The following is an 18,939-nucleotide window of genomic DNA, read 5'->3' as shown; positions in this document are numbered from 1 at the left end:
AGACCAAAAACTTAAATTAGCATTGTCTTCCGTCATGACATTAAGAAATTAGAAGTCTGATGTTTAGTATTTACATGTAGCCAGTTGAGAATGGGGGGTAGACTTACTGGATGTTTCCATCTTTTAGCTTTGCCTATTCTAACGATAAATATACATCTTGCTTATATTATTTTTTCATTGGCTGCTAAAAGCGACCCACAGAATATAAATCTTCTTCAAACACTAAATATTTTACAGTTGTAACAATAAACAAGTCAGAGAGCATTTTAAAGATGATGTGGTGGAGTGGTTCCAAACTTTTTTTTTAGGGGTCGAGTCTCAGCTGTAGCTGCCAGGCTATGCTACAGCCACAGCAACACCAGATCCAAGCCATGTCTATGACCTACACCACAGCTCATGGCAACGCCAGATCCCCAATCCACTGATTGAGGCCACGGATGGAACCCAAGTCCTCATGGATACTAGTCGGGTTTGTTAACCGTTGAGGCACGATGGGAACTCCTCCAAACTCTTTTTTAAAGCAACTGGGTCTCTCAACAGTATCTTAAAAATATAACCAATTAAAGTGGTATTTTTAGCATAAATTGTTTTTATATGCTAAAATTAAAACTCATTATAATGTCATTCGAAGAAGTTGTTTTTGTTTAATACAAACAGAAATAGAATCTAATGGAAAATAGTTACAGCCTCATCTTCCAGTGCATTTCTGTATTTAGTTTTGGTTACTCAATAAATATAAAAAATAATTTCTGATTTGGGTATAAATGTAGTTGCAAATGGCAACAATTTCTTTAAATGGACACCTTTTGATCTCAGGATATTCTTCAAATAAAGATGGGAGGAAAGGCTTTATTCAAAGTCTACATATAAACTGGATAGCATATAGGAAGTCTACCATTTATGAAAATTTAGTATATAACTAATCTGAGTATAATCTGCTTTAAAATTTCTAAAATTGGGAGTTCCCATCGTGGCTCAGTGGTTAACAAATCCGACTAGGAACCATGAGTTTGAGGGTTTGCTCGCTGGCCTCGCTCAGTGAGTTAAGGATCCGGTGTTGCCGTGAGCTGCGGTGTAGGAGTGGCCCAAGAAATGGCAAAAAGACAAAAAAATGAAAAATAAATAATAAATAAATAATAAATAAAATGTCTAAAATTGTAATAAAATATATATCATATAAATTTATCATTTTAATCATTAAGTGTATACTTCAGTGGCTTTAAATATATTCACAGGGTTGTGCAACCATTACTATTCTCCCTTTCCAGAACTTTTTTTTCTTTTTATGGCCATCCCTGTGGCATATGGAAATTCCAGGGCTAGAGGATGAATCAGAGCTGCAGCTGTGAGCCTACGCCACAGCTTGTAGCAACACTGGATCCTTAACCCACTGAGCAAAGCCAGGGATTGAACTTGCATCCTCATGGAGACAGCCTCGGGTCTTAATCTGCTAAGTCACAACAGGAACTCCCCTTTCCAGAACTTTTTCATTTTTAAAAACCATTTGATTTCTCTTTTTAAGGCTCTCCATTTCACTTTTCCAATTAATGTTAGTCTATTGCCATATTTTCGGAAGATTCACATTAGAAACATGGGTGAATTATCAACCATCTAATCCACGTCATTAATGGGAAATAGGTGTTAGCAGAGTATTGGGAATATTAAGACCAGACTCTCCTCACCTGGGTTTTTTATCCCACCCCCAACCCATCATGCATGACAGCTAATCTCGAGCAGGACTTCCCAAGAAGACTCGCCCCTGACTGTGGGTCCACTCTGACCCCAATCTCCTAACTAAAGGGACAATGAAGCAGTGAGCTGGGCCTCTGGAAAAGGCCTTGTCTGGCATCAATCGAACCATTTCCTTTTTCTTTGTCTTTTTAGGGCCGCACCCATGGCATGTGGAGGTCCCCAGGCTAGGGGTCGAATCAGAGCTGCAGCCGCCGGCCTACACGACAGCCACAGCAATGTCAGATCTGAGCCATGTCTGTGGCCTACACCACAGCTCACGGCAACGCTGGATCCTTGACCCACTGAGCGAGGCCAGGGATCCAACCTGCATCCTCTTGGATACCAGTCAGGTTCATTAACTGCTGAGCAATGACGGGAACCCTCAAACTATTTGCTTTTAGTAACCAATTTTTTAAACAGTAAAAAATGAAATTTGAATCAAATGTTTGCAAAGCTGCTAAAGCACTTTCATAGAACAGTAAAAACATGGTCTGCTCAGTCCCTCGGGGGCACAGAGAATGAACTGATCGGGACAATTGCCACTGTCGACGGTGAGGCCGGGGCAGGAAAGAGGCTCTCCTGGCCACTGAACAGGGCTGAGTTTTCTACCCTTGCATCCCAAGGAGCAACATCTCTATGATTCTAGTCCTTAAAAGACAATTTCAACTCCACTCCCCAGAACCCTTTCACCTCTCTCTACCCGAAAATGAGAAGTTCAAGTGTGGCATGCAAAAACTTGCCATCTTCTTGGGAGGTTTTACTGAAATTCACCACTGCTTGTCTAGTCTGGTCTTAGAATCATCCTAAATTAAAAGCAAGTCTAAGCGGCTCCAGGAGTCGGTGTAAACATTTCAACTATCTTTTGTAGAACAGCCTGCTATGCAAGACTTGTCTTCTACAAGAGACCTCTCTGTTTATGGCTGGGCTCACTCCGCCACCCCCTTCCACCCGACCCACCCTTCTGTTTAATCAGGTTTCATTTAGTGATATTGATTCAGAACTACCAGGTAGGACAGACGTTCACCACAAATGGCTAACATGTATTGAGTACCTACTCTGTGCCAGGCAATTTTGCATCTCTTGGTAAATTCCTCTCGGCATGCCAGATTGCGTCCACGTATATGTCTTCTTCAAAGTGTCCTTTGAGTCAGTTCTAACATCTTTCTAGTTATTACCTAGAAATGTTCTAACTTTCTAATTAACTTTCTAGAATTAATGACAAAGTCTTTCGCACATATTCATTTTATATCTGTATGAGAGTTATCTTTTTGAAAATTATATTTCAGCACCTTATTTTTAGAAAAAAATTGAAGATGAATATGGAGCACATGTGACAAAGTAATTAAAAAGCAAAAGCAGCAAAGAGAGGATAAAGGGACAGAGTCAATGAAGAGGTTTTTCTTTGCCTGCCCCCGAGGCATATGGAAGTTCCCAGGCCAGGGATCGAATCCAAGCCACATCTGCAATCTGTGACTTAACACCACAGCTGTGGCAATGCTGGATCCTTAACCCACTGCACCGGGCAGGGGATCAAACCAACAACGCCACGGAAAAGAGCTGGATCATTAACCCACTGTGCCACAGAGGGAACTCTGAAGAGATATTAATGAGAATGTCAACGGCTTGGCATTCTCAATCATAATACTATATCCACTGCATAGCACATAGTAGGTGCTCAAGAAATATTCAGCAACGGCACTAGCTTGGACAACAAGATGTATGTATCTATTATATATCTACATATTTGAAATAAGCACATATATAGGAAATCAGCAGCAACTAGGAACAAGAGCATGAAGATATCACGTACAAATAGCTTATAAAAATGACATGGATGTGGTGTCCAATTTTTAATAGCATGACAGAAGCCTATGGGGAAAAGTAATACATTTAAAAGCCCTAGTCATGCCAGCAAAATCCTTCCTCTGGGCTTTTGGGGCTTAAGAGGGTCAGGAGAGCTTTTCTCTCAGGGAAAAATGTGAGCCCACACATCCAAGCTACGTCCGTCCCTTCTGCCAGACTTTGCCGTACTTTCCTCCATCCCCACCATCTTAGAGAGTTTAACATTCAGCTAAAGGCATGGGTCAGCGCCCTCCACCTGGGTCAGGCTATGTGTCCACACATGCTTCTCCTCACACATTGGGTTTTCCATGGTACTGCCCCAGCTTTCTCGGGCATCTACAGCTCAGCCAGTTTGGCACTTATCTACACAATTCTCAAGGGTACACCACAAGGGTCACGCATTGGAGAACCTGGGCCCCAGAGCCCACAGTTTGTAGCCTTGTTCCAGACCCAAGAAAAGAGAATGGCTCCTCCCTGGTGGTTCAGGGGCTGGAGTGGAGATTCCTAAATCATTAACTAAGGAATTCCATAAATGTTGGATTTTTCACGAGTGCTACAGTTACAGAGAGGGAGCCGAGCCCGATTTTCACAAGTTGGCTCTTTTACTTATAGAAAATGACGTGGCCCAATGATTCCGTTCCAGCCAAGACAGAATACCATCTAGCCAAGAGGAGACAAAATAATTTCAACACCAATTTCACAGGTTGAAGAAGGAAGATATTATTTGACTGTGCCCTTGCTGCAAGGGACAGGGAGATTTCTTTGCTAAATAGCCTTTCTCCAAAGATACAGGGACACTAACCTTAAAACCTGAGGTTTGCCTGTGCAAAGTGTTTCCTTTTTGTTTGTTTTTGTTTTTGCTTTTTAGGGCTGCACCTGTGGCATATGGAGGTCCCCAGGCTAGGGGGTCTAATCGGAGCTATAGCTGCCAGCCTACACCACAGCCACAGCAACACCAGATCCGTAACCTACTGAGCAAGGACAGGGGTCGAACCCTCAACCTCATGGTATCTAGTCAGATTCGTTTCCACTGCGCCACGGTGGGAAAACTGCAAAGTGTTTTCTGAACACAGTATATGCTCAATTAAACATCAAAGCATCCAAGCCACTACTGTAGGTCTGATGTCTTGGTGAAGTAAAGACTTGTTTGTACTTTTCTCTCATTTAAATGATTGAAAGGGTTTCACATACAGCATTTAACTAGCAAACCCAGGAAAATGGAAAAGTCCTCAGCAGTGACAGCACTGCAGTGTGTTAAACAACAAAGCGTGTGCAAGCCTGGAGCCCAAGGCCACTGCAGATTTTCCATAGATTGCATTTTAATTGACTTCTGCGGATTCACCGCAACATGCCACACACACCCTCATATCCAGCCTACCTCACCCAAATAAGAACCCTGAGCCCGAAGACTTCATCTGGCATGCTACAATTTCTAAAGCTTTGTTTTAGGCACCTTAAGGAGAGAGACTTTAAAAGTGAACACTTTCAACTCCTCCACAGCTTCAAAGTTAGCATGTCACTTTTCGTCTCTCTCTCTCTTTCACCATTAAAACTATGTGGTTTGGAAAAGAGGTGACAATTGTGACTTGTCAAGACACCTTCTGCCCTGGTGGTTTTTCTTCGGGCCACTGACTTGACATGTTGCTTAACCGCACAGCGAGCCGCGTAGTCTCCCCGGCTTTTAATTTCTTCTTCCGGAGTTATTAATTCCAGTTCCCTTCCTACCGCACCATTAAGTAAATAAAAAATGCCAGGTCCCACCTTTTTATTTTCTGTATAGGGAAACAGGGACACACAGAGATTCAGAGCCTTGCCTTAAGTTACCAAGGTGGGATGTAAAGCCAGTTTTGGTGTATTTTACTGAATCGGCTTAGGATGCCAAATTACCAGCTTTTGTCCCCAACAGGCGTCAGGGAGTCAAGGGCAGCCCAGGGAAAGAGCACCCTGTAGAGGCAGACACCCTGCCACTTTCTCTCGGTGTCATCTTGAGTAAGCACAGAGGCTTTCTATGCCTCCACTTCTTCATTTTTGCCATAGCAACCATGACATCTAATCAGTAGTAGTTTTGGTAAACATTAAATGACAAAGCAGGGAGTTCCCGTTGTGGCTGAGCAGGTTAAGAATCCAGCTAGTATCCATGAGGGTGCTGGTTCGATTCCTGGCCTCACTCAGTGGGTTAAGGATCCAGCATTGCTGCAAACTGCACCATAGGTCACAGATGCATCTTGGATCTGGTGCTGCTGTGGCTGTGGTGTGAGCTGGCAGCTGCAGCTCCAATTCAACCCCTAGCCTGGGAACTTCCATATGCTGCGGGTGGGCCCTAAAAAGGAAATAAATAAGCAAATAAATGACAAAGCAGCCCACTTTCCACTTAAATGCCGTCCCATCCTTGCCCTCCTGCCTGGGTATTTTAGATTCTCCGTGATCCAAAATTCTCTCTTCCCATACCTTCTTTTGGATTTCAGCAATTCCGCAAATTCACTAACTATTAAACAAATACGAATCGAGCACCTACTCTGTCCCAGGCACTGTTCTAGGTGCCAGGGGCATAGCAGTGAACAAAGCAGCCCAAGTTCCTGTGCCCTGCAGTTTCCACCCCAGAGGTTGGGGGCATGTGGGTGGGTGGAACAGGTGACAGAAGATAGAACCAAATAAAAGAAATAAAGTGGAACGCATGGACCAAGCATTAGGAAGTGACAAACGTTACAGAAGAGAATGAAGCAGAGAAAAGGGTAACATAGGATTCATCAGGATGGGGGCTCTGCCTGCGGTCAGGAAAGGCCACATCTGAGCCCAAATCTGTAGATGGAGGGAGCGAATCAAAGCTAAACTCTTTCCCCTTAAACCAGAGATGACACAGATACCACCAGGAGGAGCAAACATGGGACTAAACAGATTCCCAGGAAGGCACCAGTGAAGATAATGAGTCTTGGGTTTTTTTTCCTTTTTAGGGCTGCACCCTTGGCATATGGAGGTTCCCAGGCTAGGGGTCGAATTGGAGCTAGAGCTGCCGGCTTATACCAGAGACGCAGCAACGAGGGATCCAAGCTGCATTTGCGACTTACACCACAGCTCACAGCAACGCCAGATCCTTAACCCCCTGAGCGAGGCCAGGGATCAAACCTGCAACCTCATGGTTCCTAGTCAGATTCATTTCTGCTGCACCATGATAGGATCTCTGGAGATAACTAAGTCTTGACCATTCTACAACTTTGAAGAAGAGGGAAGAACATTTGGAGTCCTGAGTGCTGCAAGTAGTCACCACTGATAAGAACGACAGCTCACTTCCCCTCATCTCCCTGAATGCTGACGAGGGGACAGGGGCAGCTGTGTGACCAGCGTCCTGGCCCAGGTCTTCTAGGCTCTTCTGAAGGAGGGTACACATCTTTGCGTAAAAATGGTCCATGAAGTGATTCTTCCCTGGTCTTGTAATGTATGCCTGCCTTCTCTTAGATTCCAGAACAGCCTTTGGAATCTGCAGCCCTCTCTGCTGGCAGCCTCTTTCAGCCAGCAAGTGCGGAAAGGGCCTTCACCCTTGCTTCCTGCCACGGCCAGGAGGCCAGGGCAGGCATTTCACCCACCCTGGAGGTTGCCAGCCAGCCAGCTGTGGAAAACAGGGAGCTTGGAAAAAAAGTCATTTGAATTTTATAAAGTGGTAACTACTATGGGGCTTTATGCAATTAAACCTAAATGCCATTTTCCTGCTAAAGCTCTGGGGGTGAGGTAACAGTTCTCTTTAATGTCAACTCAGGAAGTTTTACCCAAGAAAAGGAGGTGGGGGGGGGGAGCTGTTTGCCAAATCAGGAAATGTGAATTAACTGACAAGGAGCTGCAAAAAAGAGACAGGCCACCGACCAGAAGGGAAGTGGGGACAGCAATAGGTCGTCATACAAATGAGTGACCTGGGGAAACGCAAGTCCGTTTTCACGGCCAGTCAATTCTGCTGGGCGAACCTTCCTTTTTATTGTGGGTTGCTCTGAAAAACTTGGAGGCAGAGGAAACCCCAAACTTAATGCCATCTTCTTGGAAGGAAAACCTAAGGTATTAACAGGACTCCAGTCTCAGTAATGTCAACATTCACCTTGGGCATGGAAACCCTGGCGCGCTAGCTCGCCCCAAGCTCCTTGTTTCACAGCATACATCTCACCGCCACTTGCCGCGCAAGGTACGATTTTAAACAACGAATACATTATGTCCATCAAATCAGACTTTCCTCCACCCCACTACTCCCCACCCCCCTGCCACGTATTAGACCTACCTCATGGTTTCAAACAGAGTTGGCACACCCTGGGGACAGAGAGAAGAAAGCCCTGTTTTTAAGCAGGTGTTCAGGCCCCAAGAAGAATGAATCACTTTGGAAAAAATGAAGGCAAAATGCAAGTTCATCTGTTCACCAAATCTCTAGTGAGTTTTAGAAAACAGAATTAACCTTTTCTTTTTCTCTCGCCTGCAAGTGTCTCTGGGTTTTATCTAGAAACAGAAACCAAAGGTTTGTGGTATGAGGATACTTGTCCAAAGAGTTTGTGCCCGAACCCGCTTTTTCCTGCTATCTAATTTTCAGATTCAGTCTTAGTTAGGGCGGCCCAAGACCGGAGGCATTTGAAGGGATGAGGCCAGTGGCCCCAGGCACGGGCCCTGCAGAGATCTGGAATCTAGCGCAAACGGGTGTGCCCATTGCATGTCTCTGCGCGCGCGCATGTATGTGTGTGTGTATGTGTGTGTGTGCATGACACTGGGCTGAACGAACGAAAGGACATCATGGTTTATATGCTGGACATGGACAACCCTGGCTTTCCCAAGGAAAGCTAAGTCTCCGATGATGAAAAACACTCCACACTAATTGGACCTGGGTGGGATGCAGGTGGGTGAAATGCACTCAGGAAAGACCACATCAATGCTTTTCAAACTCGAGCACCCTGGGTGCTCATTAAAAAAGTCTCTGAGGTCCCACCCCCAAGGGCTCTGTGTTTGTAATGCAGGGTGGAGCCAGGAATAGGTCTTTTAACCACCAGACCAGCAATTTCACTGGTTGAGGAACACCCGTCAGCTTTATGAGCCAGATTCTGTTTCCAGGCAGTCTTTCCATTAACTCTTTAGTTAGTGGGTTGCTTCCTCCTGAGGGCCTGCATCCTTAAAAAGGGATTTTAGCTGTCTCGAGGTAACTGGGGACACCAGCTGGACCACGGACTCTTCTTTCCCTTAGGCATTCCTCTCGAATTCTCCTCCCTCGGCCCAACGCTTCACCTGTTCCTCCTTGTCTTTAGTTCCAGAAGCCATTTCATCAGCTTCTACCAAAGTATAAGGTGTTGGGTTTGTCCAAATGAGTTAAGACTAGCCCTGCCCTTAAGAAGCTGAAGTCTGGTCAAAGAGACAGACAGACTGAACAGATCATTTCAACAGGAAGAGCCTGTTAAATAATGCAAGTCCTGGAGCTCAGAGGCAAGCACTTTGAACAGCCTCAAGTGCCCCGATTTTCCAGTTAGCCGAAGTGGGGGTACGGGTCCAAGCTTCCCAGTTCCTCCCTCCATCAAATTAAAGCAGGTGCATTTGCCAATTGCTAATTTACCACAGAATAGCCCAAGAAGCCAAATATCAGAGAAAAAGAGCAACATCGAGTCAAAGTTATAATTAGGAGAGGCTACGGTGTCCAAAATGGCCAGGAATTGAAAACATGTTTAGCAAGTTAACATGTGAAGTCTGTTCTAATCAGATTTTCGAAATGTAGGTGTTTTGCTTTCTTCATTTCTTCAGGGTTTTGCACAGAAAGGGCATTGCTTGGGGGGACAGCTAAGCAGAGGAACCGGGAGGTTATATTCACCGCCCCCCCCCCCACCCCCACAGCAGCTCCCTTTCCTTTGGGCAGTGCTTGACCTTGGGCAGGACACTTTCTGTTTTTTGGTTTCCAGTGCTAGGCATAACGAAATACCTTTGCTTCCAGCTGCTTGACAACGACTCTGCGAAGATTTCTGCACCAATTCTGGCAAAAATCACCTGAGCTTTCTGAAGGCGCAAACAGTGTGTGTGTGTGCCTCTGGCGAGGAGGGAGAGGCAGAAGCGCCCCTTTTTTCCCACCATACTCGCCACTTAATTAGAAAACAGATTCATTAAGGCTCTGGCCCAGAGAAGAAGCCCAAAGTGCAAAGAAAGAGACCAGAGAGAATGACATCATTTCCTCTGCATCTTCCCTGAGGGCACCCTGGTCTTGGAGAGAATGACTCAGGCCACAGAAATGAAGCAAAAACAGCCCAACTTCCAATACTGATTATTTTGGACCAGAACCTTACACAGAAGAGAATACTTTTTTGGAAAAATAGAGGAGTGAGGCAAGCAAAGAGTGTGGTTTTCTGACTGGGCTGAAAATAAAACAGAGGGAAGCTGACGCTAAATCAGAGCATGTGCTGTTCTCTTCCTTCTTCCCACCGCCGAAAAACCAAAACAGCCCATACAGACTCACTCAACTAAGTTTTAGGAAATTTAGATGGGTAGGACGCTTGGAATAGAAGCATTGGTTTAGAAGTTTATGCTTGTTTTTTTGCCCTACCCATTCGTTAATTTTCCAGGAACGTCAGTTGTGATCAAGCAGGTAAATTAAGTAGGATGATCTTTTTATTCCAACTTCGGCAAGTAGCTGTTCCTCTTATTTTGAAATTGTGAAGTTTCCCGCCCTGTGACTGCCTTATTAAAGTCATTCCTTTGCCTCTAGCAACCACCTGCACTTAGAAATCTATTGTTCTTACTCAGGTGGTGATAGACTGGTGATATCTACATGTGAATGTGAGTTGGTTTTGTTTTTGCTTTTTTTTAAGTTAGTCTCTTACTCTCAGAGGAACCCGGGAATGATCGTTGGGCAGTATCCACGGCAAATTCCTAAACAGGGAGTTTGCTATTCTGGCTGCTGAGCTGCATTTACAATGGGAGGCTGGACCCTGGACAAGTCTTACTCCATCTCTAAGCCCTACCCCTCAAGGCTCCGAGACTCTGGAGCACAGACAAGCAATATGACTTGGGGGAAATTAGGTCCTCTTATATTTTACAGATTTAGACGTCCATCAAGCTCCAGGAGTCCCAGGAAACACAGGTAACGTAAATGTTGGGGCTTCTGTGTAATCCTGTGTCCTGCTCTATCTTGAAATTAAGAGAAGAGACACCTTATTATCTCTTTGCATCATCAGAAAGTATAAGTTTAAGGCCATTGGGGTTTTAAAAATTAATGTTATGAAAGAGAAGAAAAATACCTCCTTGGAACTTTTGCAGTAAGATGATTAAGAGGTTTGGATTATGAAAAGAAATTTGGAAATTTTTTTGATAATTTGGGAATTGTGTTTCCACCACTGAAGCTGTCTTAGCTGACTTGTTGCAGGAAGGAAGACCCCTTCCAGAGCCCAAGGAAACACACATGTGCTAACAAAGCAAAAGACTTTCTTGGGAAGAGAGGAGCCTGGTGGAGAGCAGCAGGGTGAGGGAAACTAGGAGAAGTGCTCTGCCTTGTGGCTCACAGCCCTAGGTCTTATGGGAATGTGGTTAGTTTCTGGGTTGTCTCTCATCTTGGTTGACCCTCACCTGGTCTAGCTCAGGGTCTGTCTTGATGGCCGCACATCTCGCAGCCAAGATGGAGTCCAGTGCCAAGGATTCTGGGAGGCCAGTCATCTCCTCCCTCCTATTGGCCCTTCCCAAATTCTCCTGGTTAGTTTTTGAGGCAGCACCATGTTCCTTACTGGGGGCTCCTCTTGTGAGACAACTCATTCAAGCAGTTATTATTGTGCCTGGCCAAGGTGGGCAGATTTAGTCAATGGCACCCCAACATTGTCACCAGTGTTACCTGATCTTATTTAAAGTTAAACTCAGAGTTCCCGTCATGGCACAGCGGAAACGAATCCAACTCGGAATCATGAGGTTGCAGGTTTGATCCCTGGGCTCGCTCAGTGGGTTAAGGATCCGGTGTTGCCATGAGTTGTGGTGTAGGTCGCAGATGCGGCTCGGATCTGGTATTGCTGTGGCCCTGGTGTAGGCCGGCAGCAACAGCTGCGATTGGACCCCTAGCCTGGGAACCTCCATATGCCCGTGGGTGTGGCCCTAAAAAGACAAATAAATAAAGTTGAACTCAATGGCTTACAACTCTCCTCCTCCTAATCTACCCACCCACCCATCCATCCATCTCTCCAACTCTCCTCCATCCATCCAATTCTCCTCCTCCCATCCACCCTCCCATTCATTCATCCATTTTCAGGATGTAGACCATGTGCAAAACAATGTGTTAAGTGCTGGAATAAGATGTGGCAGGGCTGTCTGCTGCAGGGGAAGTACTTGATTACTTCAGGCAAACCATAAATGGGAAGGAGCAAGAATATGTATGTGAGCTTGTGAATGAGGAGGTGTGTGTACAGCTGTGATGGGGAGGAATGTGGAAAGAGAACGGTGGTGAGAAGTAAGGCTGGAAAGATGAACAGGAAAGGAACTACATGGCAAAACAGTTTTGAGGGCATTGAAGGGCTATTGGAGAGTTTTGAAGTAGAAGAAATGGTAGGATCAAATGTACAACTTAGGAAGATCACTTTGGAGGGGCTATACCATGGAGGGGCCAAAGAGAAGCAACAAGGAGGTTAGTTGAGAGGCTGCTGTAAGTGTTCCAGATGAATATGTTAGAGATCTGGATTAATAAGAATTTATTCATTCAACACATATTTAGAGAGGTTTTTTGAAACTAGGTTGTAAATAAAAACATATCTGTCCGAACAGAACTTAAAATCTGGTAGACAAAACAGACGTTAATGGTGTAATTGGATAGATAAATGTAAAACGGTGACTGTGATAGGTGCTATTGTGGCAGAGACAGCTTTCCCCCCAAATCTGTGTGCTTCTTTGTCTAGGTAGACAGCTGAACTACATTTCCCAGCCTCCTTTGCAGGGGATATGGTCATGTGACTGAGGTCTAGCCAATGACATCTAAGTGATGGGATATGGTAGAGAAATAAACAGAGAGGAGCCAGGACCCCTAAATGTGTGGAGGAAAGTTGCACTGACAACTTGAACACTAGCCCAGCAGTGTTACGTGAATAGGAAATAGTTCCTGATGACCAAGTAATTACTTACTTGGGTCTATTTGTCATATCAACTTAGTCTACCATGAACCAATATGTATTATAAAATAGAGGCACAGAGTAAAATAAAAGAGTAAAGTTAGGGGATCTGATATAATCTGGGGAAGGAAAAGAAAGTCAGGAAGAATTTACTGTGGAGCTCTGAGGATGAGCAGGAGTTACCTGAGATCAATAGACGCTGACAGTTCAAGAAGTACTTAACAGGTAGATGCCATGGAGCCAAATAACTGGATGTGTAGCTGAAGGAGAAATTAAAGATGAACATCCAGTGTTTTGACTTGGGAAACTTGATGGATGATTGTGTTGGCAAAAGAGTATACTGGGAGAACAAGTTTGAGGCGGGAAGAAAGATCAGTTTTGGACGTGTGAAATTGCGGTACCCAAGGACTGCACTAGAGATGTCCAGGCTGTTTGAATTATGGTTGTGAAGCTTTGTAGAGATGGATTACGTGGCAGATAGCGAAGGGGGGGAGGTTATCAGTTTCTGAAACAACAGAAATAGAGCAGATGATCCAAGGAGATTGTTAAATGTTAGAAAAGCAGAGTCAAAGATGGACTCTCAAGGAATGCCAACATTAAGAGAGGAATCTAGGAAGGAGGAGTCTAAGGAAAACTCAAGAGTAGCAGTCAGAGTGGAAAGAGGAAAACTGGATGAGAAAGGTATCCTAAAAGCCAACAGAAAAGATAGCATACATCTGTCTTTAGTTTCTTTCTTTCTTCTTTTTCTTCTGGCCGTGCCTGAGGCATGTGGAAGTTCCTGGAACAGGAATTGAGCCCACACCACAGTGGTGGCCTGAGCTATGTCAATGACAATGCCAGATCCTTAACCCACTGTGCCACAAGGGAACTCCTGCCTTTAATTTCTAATTTAAATAAAATTAGAACTAATTTTTCTCTGACATTTTACCTAATGGGCAGGATTCTGGTGTCAGACTTAGGATGGTCATAAAACATTGCTAGATTAGAAAGTTTGATTTATGGGGTTCCTGTCATGGTGCAGGGGAAATGAATCCGACTAGGAACCATGAGGTTGCAGGTTCCATCCCTGGCCTCCCTCAGTGGGTTAAGGATCCGGCATTGCCATGAGCTGTGGTGTAGGTCGCAGACGTGGCTCGGATCTGAGGTTGCTGTGGCTCTGGCATAGGCAGGCAGCAATAGCTGTGATTACACCCCTAGCCTGTGAACCTCCATATGCCACAGGTGCGGCACTAAATAGAACAAAAGACAAAAAAAAAAGTTTGGTTTAAAAGAACAAAAAGTTCTTATTTGATGACAAAACTTTTATTGCCTTTTTTTTTTTTTTAAGGGCCACACTTGAGGCATATGGAAATTCCAAGGCTAGGGGGTTGAATTGGAGCTACAGCTGCTGGCACATGCCACAGCCACAGCAATGCTGGATCTGAGCCACTCTGCAACCTATACCACAGCTCACAGCAACGCCAGATCCTTGACCCACTGAGTGAGGCCACGGATCAAACCTGTACCTTCATGGATCCTAGTCGAGTTCGTTAACCGCTGAGCCAGGAAGGGAACTCCTCATGACAAAACTTTTAAATGCATGCTTTAAAAGTTTTGCCTTCATATAGGTACCTGGTCACATTCCTGGTTCTGATAGAGCATTCAGTATCTCAGAGTGCTATTTGGGTCTACATCATCATTAGATCAAAGCAGAATGTGGAAGTAACTTGAAGTATATAGTAAAATATTCCATTGTAACAGTAAAGTATAATCTAGACTCAAGTTCCTTTCATTGTGGTTTCCTTTTTTCCCTTTGATTTTGCAAAGTTGTCAAAAACTGATTTTGTGTGGAATAATTTTAATAACCAAAAAAAAGGACCAACCACTTCCCTCTCTTCTTCCTCTTTATCCTCTATTTACTTTTCTCAGTTCTCCTACCTTTGACCAAGGGACAGAGCCTTCCTCATTTTTTTTTTTTCCTACTTTCCAAAGCCCAAATTAGCTTTTCAAAGTTGACATGAAACATTTTCCTAAAGAGATTATGAAAATGCTTTCCTACCTTTTTCTTCTGCCTTTACCTCCCTCCTCACCTACTTTGAAAAAAAAATTCTCCTCTTTGCTGTATTTATCTCAATGCAGGATTGCATCTATTTCTTGCCTGTCTCTTCTCATTCTCTTCCTCCTCAAATTACTCTTTGCCAGTCTCCTCTACTTCTACCTTTAAATCGTTTCTTTCTTTGCCTCTTCACCTTGGTTTCAGGCCACCATGAGTCAGTGCAATATTTTCCTGAGTTCCCAATTGGTGTGTTTCATCTCCCTCATCTATAAAGTGGGCACAATCACGCTTTGATCCATGCATTTTTGATCCTCCCCTCCATTTTTCATATCTTTTTTGTGCAAGATATTGTTTTAGGTGGCTTAGGGAATAAGACATTGCTCATTTTCCTCTGCCCTCAAGGAGTTTACCATAAACAAGTGAAAATTTTGGTAATTACAGCAAGATGTGTCATTCATGAACCGCACAGGCAATGAATGATGGTGAGGTCAAAGGAATCAAGTGAATTCGGGAAAACAGGATGGCTTCGTGAAAAAGGAGAGGATGCTTGAATGGGGCTATGAAGGATTTTCATTTTATGGTTTGGCAAAGTCAAGGCACCAGGAAAAGTACAAGGGAATAAGAGTGGTATTTCAATGAGGAGCACTCCAAAAATACAAAATGGTCTGCAACCACAAGGTACTATTATTTCCATCCCCTTGTCGGTCAAACCATCAGTTAAACAACTTCAAAAACCTCAAATGGCCATTTAAAAACGTCAGATTTATCAGAGCTTCTTAGTTACAAAAGAATGATATGCTAGGTAACAGCTGCTTTTTGTATCCTGAGTCAACTAAAGGTTTTGACTATAGATTCAACAGGTAAGAGAGTTGAGGATCAAGAGCTCGAAAAAGTTTATGGTGTCCAATTATGGGTATGCCACCACTAAAAAGGGAACTCTAGCTGAAGTAGACAATAAGAGAATAGTTAGCAATGACTAGCAAATTTTTTGGTTTCTACCCTTAAGTTTAATCATTTTTTTTTCAGCAAGGGCTTTTGTCCAAATAAATGCCAATAATACATGAAGGAGGATTCATATTTGTGCCAGGGAAGCCATACACATTGCTTGCTGTGTTCAAAGTTCCCTTCTAAGCATACAGATCCCTGCTTTGTTCTATATGATCTTGCTACCTTGGCTGCAACTAGTGGATACGAAGATGGGGGAGGAGTGGTGAGTGGGAAGGTGAGTGGTGAGTGGGAAGGTGAGTGGTAAGTGGGAAGGCAGCCTTCTATAGACTTTGAGATGGCTTGATGTGAGCAATCTACCCAATGGGAACACCATTTACTCAATACACCAGTAGATCTATTCATGTACTGGCTCAGATCCTCTCTTTCTGTTTGATTGTGAGCCCTACAGGGAAAAAATATGGGCAATAAATAGAGGCAGAAGAAGAGAGTCCCAGAGCAGAGAGAGGTAGGAAAAGAGAATACAGAAAAAGTCAATTTGTAGTGCACAGGTTGAGAGACAGGAGACCAGCAGAGAAATCAAGTCATAAATGTGGTGATAACTTGAATGGCTGTTGAACAATTAGAGCTACTACTGCAACCTGAAGAAAACTGAATGATGATCCCTGAGGTCTGACTGTAGCCACTGAGACCATTTCCTGTGTTTCCTCGCCTCTCCATGTTTTCTTGCCACCAATTTCCCCACTAACTGATATAACATGAACATGTCTCTACTCCTTGCAGAAAAAAGAATCTAGCTCACTTAGTAATTTACAGATTATGTTTTTAATACCAGGCCACCATGTGCAGAAAACATACTTTCATGGATGACAGCTATACTTCTTGAAGTTTAAGCATTACTGATATCATAATAAAATCCTAGATTTTATAAGTTACCAGGTTGTAGATAGTCTTCTCTCCTTTTTGGTTCCTGTGTTTTTAAATATCTCTACCACTAGCTAATATTAAAGCTAGATAAATGAAGGGAGAAGAAGCTCAAGTTAAGCTATTTGTTATTTCATAATGTTTGGTGATAGGACAGCAGAAACTAACGTGTAGGTTGTATAACATATGTTTTGGTATAAGGGTAGCATATGTTTTGGTTTAAGGGTATGTACTTAAGTTTGAACTTGAGCATGACTCAACCATTTTTAAGACTCAGTTTCTTCCCCTGTAAAATTGGAGTAATAATACAACTTTATAGGATAGTTTTGAGGAGTAAGTTACATTAGATGTAAAAGGCTTAGAAAAGTGACTATCTGCCCCCAACACCCTCCCCACTGGGTTAGTTGGAGATTAAGTAGGATAATACGAGTAACACATAGTAGAGTACCTGACACATAAACTCAAACAAATATTAGCAAGTACTGTAACCACAACATAATGAATACTATAATTCCTCAAACGGTTTCTCAGTTAGTGGATTGTTTTTTGTTGTTGTTGTTGTTGTTGTTTGTTTGTTTGTGGTTTATTTTGGTCATGCCCATGGCATGCAGAAGATCCTGAACCAGCAATCAAACTTTCACCACAGCTGTGACAATGCTAGATCCTTAACCCACTGAGCCATCAGGGAACTCTAATGGACTAATTATTTTATTTTATTTTATTTTATTTTATTTTATTTTATTTTATTTTATTTTATTTTATTTTATTTTATTTTATTGTCTTTTCTAGGGCTGTGCCCATGGCATATGGAAGTTCCCAGGCTAGGGATCAAATTGAAGCTGTAGCTGCCAGCCTAAACCATAGCCACAGCAATGCCAGGTCCGAGCCTTGTCTATGACCTACACCACAGCTCATGGCAATGCCAGATCCTTAACTCACTGAGCAAGGCCAGGGATCGAACCTGTGTCCTCATGGATACTGGTTGAGTTCATTACTGCTGTGCCACCATGGGAACTCATGGGCTGATGATTTTATATTCCAACCTACCATGATCTGTGACTGGGTTGGCACATAGGACTGAAATTTGCAAGTAACTACAAGGTCACATAAAGGCAGCTTAGTGTGAGAAGAAAACCGTGGAACCAGGAGACCAGAGGTTTTGTTTGAGCTCCAGTATAATGGGGTCTATGACCTTGGCCCAGTCATTTGATTTCTCTGGGTTTCAATTTCTTTATGTGTTAAATGAAGGTCACAATGTTCTTCCAGTTCATAAATGCTGTGATTCTAAGCCTTTGTGTGCTTTTAAATGTAAAAACTTGCTATGTAGGTACATATTTACAAGCAAAGTAAAATCTGTCTTTGCAGCTGATGTTGACTTCAATTCTTCAAGACAAGAGAGAAATTCCCTTCTTCATTTCTAAGACCATTTTTCAGAGGGTCTGAAATAAGGAATGATGTAAGTTCCAATGTATAAAGTTGCTATCTAATCATCACTGAGTTTTTTAAATGTATATTTCGAGCATATTGTAAATTAAGTGGCTAAAATTTTTTTTTTGTCTTTTTGTTGTTGTTGTTGTTGCTATTTCTTGGGCCACTCCCGCGGCATATGGAGGTTCCCAGGCTAGGGGCTGAATCGGAGCTGTAGCCACCGGCCCACGCCAGAGCCACAGCAACGCGGGATCCGAGCCACATCTGCAACCTACACCACAGCTCACGGCAACGCCGGATCGTTAACCCACTGAGCAAGGGCAGGGACCGAACCCGCAACCTCATGGTTCCTAGTCGGATTCGTTAACCACTGCGCAACGACGGGAACTCCTAAAATTTAAGCCTGTATAAGGATAGTCACTGTAGTGAAGTATGGCCCAGAAAAAGGAATTGAGGAACTGTTTCAGGCAGTATCTAAAATTTGGTATCACTGTCTCCTATTATTTTCATGGAGCTTATTATATTAAGAAATTTTATAAAGTTGTAATCAATCCTGTCAGCTGCACCCTGATTTCTCCAGAAACATCATACTAGTTAAAATTTGTGCAGCATTCCGCCTCCCCCGGCCCCCCAGGAACCAGAGATCCTTCTATTCCCTTTTTATTTTCAAAGGCAGGGTGCGGCTGTGGCTTGGCAGTGGAGGGTGTGGTTTTGATGGGGTTGGCTAGGCAAGGGAAAATAAACACTACAACAACTGGGATGACAATTTGCCGTCTAGAGCCCATGTATCCTTGAGATGTCTGTGTTTATGCACAAAATATCTTCAAGTGGTTTAGAACTATCCATGAATCCAAGGGGGTGCTGCTGTTGACAGACAGAGGGCTGGAGGGGGAGAGAAAAGAAGGAGGAGGAGAAGGAGGAAAGAGAAGAGAAGAAGGGAAGATGGAAATAGTATCT

Source organism: Phacochoerus africanus, chromosome 10, assembly GCF_016906955.1.
Source record: "Phacochoerus africanus isolate WHEZ1 chromosome 10, ROS_Pafr_v1, whole genome shotgun sequence".
NCBI classification, from domain to species: domain Eukaryota; kingdom Metazoa; phylum Chordata; class Mammalia; order Artiodactyla; family Suidae; genus Phacochoerus; species Phacochoerus africanus.
Note: the sequence above shows the minus strand (reverse complement) of the source record.